The sequence below is a fragment of the Rhinopithecus roxellana genome, chromosome 1 (genome assembly GCF_007565055.1).
Source record: "Rhinopithecus roxellana isolate Shanxi Qingling chromosome 1, ASM756505v1, whole genome shotgun sequence".
In the NCBI taxonomy this organism is placed as follows: Eukaryota; Metazoa; Chordata; class Mammalia; order Primates; family Cercopithecidae; genus Rhinopithecus; species Rhinopithecus roxellana.
Window position 1 is genome coordinate 27546714 of NC_044549.1, and position 7405 is coordinate 27554118.

General features: G+C 36.8%; 1 pseudogene; it reads left to right on the forward strand.

Moving 5' to 3' along the window:
* The first annotated feature begins 276 nt into the window (after nucleotides 1–276).
* Nucleotides 277–836, forward strand: LOC104680601 (annotated as a pseudogene).
* The last annotated feature ends 6569 nt before the right edge of the window (nucleotides 837–7405 follow it).

Consider the following 7405-nt stretch of genomic DNA (forward strand, 5'->3'; position numbering starts at 1 on the left):
CAAAATTAAACTTCAAAATACATGAAGATAACTAACATTACAAATAGGCAAATCAGCCAACCAAACCAAACCAAAAATAGATATTACAAAATGTGAACAGGTAGATATAAAAATAAACCAATCAACATTTTTGGAAATTAAGAATATGATCATTGAAATTAAAATTTAATAAGCCATATATAGTACTGTTGAATAAAGGAGTAATTCAGTTTAAAGATAATAATAGGAGACACAAGAGTGTGGCATGAACATGGAGAAGCAAAATTAAACAGGAAGTATGCGACCATGAAGTGAATGCTCAGTCTCAGAGATCAGACGCTTAAAGAATAGGACAGACTGAAACCTAAAAAGAAAGAAAAATAGTATCCCAGCATGCTAAAGAAAAGAAAAGTTCCTCAGCACCCTTCCTGGTTATTTTTCCAATACAATACACAGCTGGGTCCACCTTACCATATCCTGTTTGATACCAGCTTTATCAACTTTTCCATTAAAATCGAACTGGACTTAGTGTCGTCAATGTTGGACTGTCTGTATACACGTCTATCCCTTGTGTAACTGTGTAATGGCTGAAACTGGGGAATTAGGGCAGAAGTATCAGGTAGCTCTAAGGATTGTTAAGGATCCAATATTTGAATGATTACCGGGGACACACAAAGAAACTTACGCAGATGACAACTTAGCACAGAGAGTAACTCATAAGTGCTACATTGTGTCCTTGGTTGACAAGGACCTTAAAAAAGAACCCAAAAGAATCCTGGAGTTCCTAACATGTACATTTCTAACCTAGATAAAACTCTGAATAGATGTCAGGTGACTATGGAGCCCCTAGGTTCTAACTCTTATAAGACAAAGTTTCTCTGCCTTTCTTCGACCAGCTTTCTGTTGTTTCCAGTTCATTAAACATTCCGTAGTGTGATATGTAGCTTCCATTTACCCATTTGCTCTATTATGAGCTGAGTATGGTTAAATATGCTCACTTTCTGATGCTGTGAAATTATACTTTGAATTGAAAGTATTTGAAATTGATACTTTGTCTCACTCAAAAATTTTAGGCCGGGCTCAGTGGCTCACATCTGTAATCCCAGCACTTTGGGAGGCCAAGGCAAGCGGATCACCTGAGGTCAGGAGTTCGAGACCAGCCTGACCAATATGATGAAACCCCATCTCTACTAAAAATACAAAAATTAGCCAGGCATGGTGGCATGTGCCTGTAATCCCAGCTACTTGGGAGGCTGAGGCAGGAGAATCACTTGAACCTGGGAGGCGGAGGTTGCAGTGAGCCAAGATCATGACATTGCACTCCAGTCTGAGCAACAGGAGCAAAACTCTTTCTCAAAAAAAAAAAAAAAAAAAAAAAAAAAAATTAAATAATGATCAAAGTTTACAAAATCCTAGGAAGAAAATGTCATACTTTTTTCTGAGTTCTGTTGCACAGTGTGGTGAATATGGTTAATAAAAACGTATCACACATTTCAAAATTGCTATGCGAGTAAACTTCAAATGTTCTTAACATGAAAATGTTAAGTATTTAAAGTGATGGGTATGTTAACTAACTTAATTAATTATTCAACATTGTATCCATAGACTATGACATAACTTTGTAACCCATAAATTTACACAATTATAAATTGTCAGCTTATAATAAAAAGTGGCATATTTTTAGAAAAAAATAGAGTATTCAGTACAAACAGAAGGCAGAGGTTAAAATATTTAGAAAGAATAAAAGAAAAGGAAGAAAGAGAAAAAGAAGAAGGAAAGGAAGGGAGAAAGAGAGGGATGAAGGAAGAAAGAGAAGAAAGAAGACAGTTTACAGACCCGAGAAATAGTTGAAAATTTACAAGATAGACTGAATAGGACTTTCTCCACCACTTCTTTTCCCTGCCAAAAAAGAGAAGAGAAGTAATGACAGGAGAGATAATGACTGATTTTTATTTTTTTTCAAAATGAAGAGAGGAGATGTAAAATCAAAAGGATATCCAATTCCAAGGCTGGAGTTTTTAAAGTTCACCTTAGAAATGACATGGTAAAATACAAATTTGAAAAGTTACCATAAAGTAAAACCATTTACTTACCAAAGAGTAGTAATTGCCTTGGCAGTAAACTTTTTAGCAAAAATAAATAAATGCCAGAAAATACTGGTATAACATCTTCAAATAACTGAAGGAATTCCACACTAGTGCAAACATCATGCAAGAGTAACAACATCTGGCAATGCTGGAGACTGAATTCTCTGACAAGGTCTCCTACACAAACACAACTAAATGATGAATAACATATTTTCCAGAGCATGCTCGGCCCCAGGAAGCAGGGGAAATCTGTTATCCCTCCCTCAAAAGGACTTGAGTAGTAGTTGAAAATCCGTGCTGTGAGAGGTAAACAGGTGAGAGAAATGTGATTGCTCCTCAAACAGGTGGCTTTAATATGAGCAGGTGCCCTTCATACTACTGCAATTATACATTAAACCTTTGGCCGACAACGAAGTAAGGAAGCTGACGCTGAAATGCCTATCTTAAGCTAGGATACCCTAAAAGGTCCAACCAGATCTACGATACTCCAGAGACCCTTAACAGAAACAAAAGCTGAAGAAAAGCATTCCCAGTGTAAGGCCACACTATTCCCAGACCAAAGTCAATCATAAGTTTCTAAATACTATCAAGCAAATAAGGAGACAAGATATCATGAATGAGGCAGCAGAAAAAAAGAGAAAAAAAAAGATTTAGCCCATAAAAACCTTAAGATAATTAAATTGTCAGATGCAAAATATAAAATAGCCAATGTAGAAAACATAAAAACTGAATTCTCTGATAGACCAAGCCACAAGAGACTTTCATAAATGAGCAGGGAATTCCAGAAAAGCAACCAAATGGAACTCCTAGATATTGAAAATATAATGGCTGAAATGAAGCAAAAACTAATTAAAGAGGTTAAATAGCAGAAAAAACATAGCCAAAGAGGTAACAGTAAAGGTATATCTGAAATATTACCCACAAAACAAGAGCAGAGAGCCGTGGAATAGAAATATGAAAATGGAGATATACACATGTAGGATTGAATGAAAATGTTCAATCCAAAGTACCGCTCTGAGTAGAGTCCTAGAAAAAGAGAAATGAGGAAATAGAAGAGAGGCTTGCCAATAAATGTATGAACTTAGGAAAAAATGAGAAATTTATGAAAAATAGAACTACAAACTTTTAATCAAGAAGTAGAAAGTCTGAATAGCCCTCAAATTATTATAAAAATTGGTCAATGCTGAAAGAAAGAAAAATTCCAGGCCCAAGTTATTTAACACGCAAGCTCTAATATACTTTTGATGATATTATATCTTCAACCTAATATAAAGTCTTCCAGATAATGGAAAACTAGAGGGGGAGGATATTGCCCAAATCTTTCAATGAGACCAGTATAACCTTGATACAAAGATATGATAAGGAGAGTTAAAAAAAAAAAAAAAAAGGACAATGACAGGCCAGTCTCTCTCATTCATAAATATACAAACAAAAGTTTTAAAGAAAATATTGCCAATCCAAATTTAAAAATTTATAAACGACACGATCTACTAAGAGCAATTTATCATTATGCCAGAAATTCACAAAAGATTTATTACAAATAAAATTACAGAAATGGAAGGAAAAGCATATGATCATCTTGAGAGAAAAACTTATTTGAGAAAAAATAGACACTGATTCAGAATAAAAACTCTTCAAATTTTAAAAACTCTCAAAATAATTTGATAAGAAACAGACACTGATTCAGGAGAAAAGTTCTTAGCAAAATGAGAAGGGAAATGAACTTAATCTGATAAACGATATCTGCCAAAAGCCTATAGCAACTGTTATCATTAATGAAATATTGGAAGGATCTCTTTCAAAGACAGAAATTTAGTAAGGAATCAATAGTTTCAAATTAACATTCAGTTAGAATGTCTAACTAGTAGCATCAAACTACAAAAATAATGGGAAACTAAGGATGTGAAGGGAAGAGACAAAACATATTATTCACAGATGATATAATGGAGAAAACACAAAATAATCTATCTAAAATTTGTAGAAATTGATTAAAGTAAAGCTAGGTGGTTGGTTATAGGATTAATATGCAAAAATTATTTGTGTATTTATATCTCATCAAACAACAATTAGGAAAAAAGTCTTGTATAAGTGACATTCGTGACAGCAACAAATATTGTAAGAATGCTAGGAATATATCCAAAAAACATTTCAAAACTTATATGGAGAAAATTATGCAAGCATTAAAAGATATTCCAAATGATAAACTAATGAAAATCTTACATATTTGTGAATAAAGAGGTACTCTTAATGTCAGCTCTTTCCTAATTGATGTGAAGAGTCAGTGCATTCCCAAGCAAAATCACCATAGGATTTGCTGTAATATTTGATAAGCTGATTCTAAAATGTTTATAGAAGAACAGTGTCAAGTACATTCAAGACACTCATAAAGAAAAAGGAGCAGCCGGGCACAGTGGCTCACACCTGTAATCCCATCAATTTGGGAGGCCGAGGTGGGTGGATCACCTGAGGTCAGAATTTTGAGATCAGCCTGGCCAACACGGTGGAACCCTGTCTCTACTAAAAATACAAAAATTAGCCAGGCGTGGTGGTGGACACCTGTAATCCCAGCCACCTGGGAGGCTGAGGCAGGAGAATCGCTTGAACCCGGGAGATGGAGGTTGCAGTGAGCAGAGATCATGCCATTGTACTCCAGCCTGGGCAATAAGAGCGAAACTCCAACTCAAAAAACAAAAACAAAAACAAAAACAAAACAAAACAAAACACAAAAAGGAGCTTGGGGTTAGGGTTTCATGGCCCTGTGTCCTCTGCTGCAGGAGGTCTAGGTGATTCTGCCATAGCCTCAGCCTCCTTCGTTCTGTGACCTGCTGGTATTAGAAGATTCAGAATTAAGACTACAGAACATTCCTGAAGCTGAGAAATGGAACTGGATACTGTTGCTTGGAAATATAAATAGCAAGAATAGACACCCTATCCCACACTTTCTGTAGGAGAGTAGGACGTTATCTTCAGCAGGTACCTGGCTCCACTTTGCAAAAGTACCTTCTGAGAGAGCAGCTGATCTTGACAAGAGGGACCCTCCCAGCACAGTGCACCAGCTCTGCTAAGGGATAGACTGCCTCCTGAAGTGGGTCCCTGACCCCTGTGCCTCTTGACGGGGAGAGACTTCCCAACAGGGGTCAACAGATACCTCATACAGGAGAGGTCCAGGTGGAATCAAGCTGGTGGCCCTCTGGGATGAAGCTTCCAGAGGAAGGTGCAGGCAGAAATCTTTGCTATTCTACAGCCTCCACTGGTGATGCCCAGGTGAAAAGGATCTGGAGTGGACCTCCAGCAAACTGCAGCAGACCTGCAGAAGAGGGGCCTGACTGTTAGAAGAGAAACTAACAAAGAGAAAGCAATACCGTCAGCATAAAATATCCCCACACAAAAATCTCATCAAAGATCATCAGCCTCAAAGATCAAAGGTAGATAAATCCACAAAGATGAGGGAAAACCAGAAAAAGAAAGTGCTGAAAATTTCAAAAACCAGAATGCCTCTTATCCTCCAAAGGATTGCAACTCCTTTTCAGCAAGGGCACAAAACAGGACAGAGAATGAGATTGATGAATTGGCAGAAGGAAGCTTCAAAAGGTGAGTAATAACAGACTCCTCTAAGCAAAAGGAGCATGTTCTCACCCATCGCAAGGAAGCTAAGAAACTTGTTAAAAGGTTACAGGAACTGCTAACTAGAATAACCAGTTTAGAGAGAAACATAAATGACCTGATTGCACTGAAAAGCACAGCAGGAGAACTTTGTGAAGCATACACAAGCATCAGTAGCCAAATCGATCAAGCAGAAGAAAGGATATCAGAGATTGAAGATCAACTTACTGAAATAAGGTGTGAAGACAAGATTAGAGAAAAAATAATGAAAATGAAGGAACAAAGCCTCCAAGAAATATGGGACTATGTGAAAAGACCAAACCTATGATTGATTGGTGTACTGAAAGTGATAGGGAGAATGGAACCAAGTTGGAAAACACACTTCAGGATATTATCCAGGAGAACTTCCCCAACCTAGCAAGACAGTCCAACATTCAAATTCAAGAAATACAGAGAACGCCACTAAGATATTCCCCAAGAAGAGCAACCCCAAAACAAATAATCAACAGATTCTCCAAGGTTGAAACAAAGGAAAAAATGTTCAGGGCAGCTAGAGAACAACTCAGAATTAAGAAGCTCACTCAAAACAACACAACCACATGGAAATTGAACAACCTGCTCCTGAATAACTACTGGGTAAATAACGAAATTAAGGCAGAAATAAAGAAGTGCTTTGAAACTAATGAGAAGAAAGAGACAACGTACCTGAATCTCTGGGACACAGCTAAAGCAGTATTAAGAGGGAAATTTATAGCACTAAATGCCCACACCAGAAAGCTGCAAAGGTCTCAAATTGACACTCTAACATCACAATTAAAAGAACTGGAGAAGCAAGGGCAAACAAATTCAAAAGCTAGCAGAAGACAAGAAATAACTAAGATCAGAGTAGAATTGAAGGAGATATAGCCACAAAAAAATCCTTCAAAATTGAATGAATCTAGGAGCTGGTTTTTTGAAAACATTAATAAAATAGATAGACTGCTAGCTAGACTAATAAAGAAGAAAAGAGAGAAGGATCAAATACACACAATAAAAAATGATACAAGGGATATCACCACTGATTCCACAGAAATACAAACTATCATCAGAGAATACTACAAACACTTCTATGCAAATAAACTAGAGACTCTAGAAGAAATGGATAAATTCCCAGACATACACACTCTCCTAAGACTAAATCAGAAAGAAGTCAAATCCCTGAATAGACCAATAACAAGTTCTCAAATTGAGGCAGTAATTAATAGCCTACCAACCAAAAAGCACCCAGGACCAGATAGATTCACAGCCAAATTCTACCAGTGATACAAAGGAGACCCGGTACCATTCCTTCTAAAACTGTTCCAAACAACAGAAAAAGAGGGATGCCTCCTAACTCATTGTATAAGACCAGTATCATCCTGATACCAAAACCTGGCAGAGACACAACAAAAAAAGAAAATTTCAGGCCAATATACTGGATGAACATTGATGCAAAAATCCTCAATAAAATACTGGCAAATAGAATCCAGCAGCACATCAAAAAGCTTATCCACCATGATCAAGTTGGCCTCATCCATGGGATGCAAGGCTGGTTCAACATACATAAATCAGTAAACGTAATCCATCACGTAAACAGAACCAATGACAAAAACCACATGATTATCTCAGTAGATGCAGAAAAGGCCTTTGATAAAATTCAGCATCCCTTCATACTAAAAACTCTCAATAAACCAGGTATTGATGGAACATATCTCAAA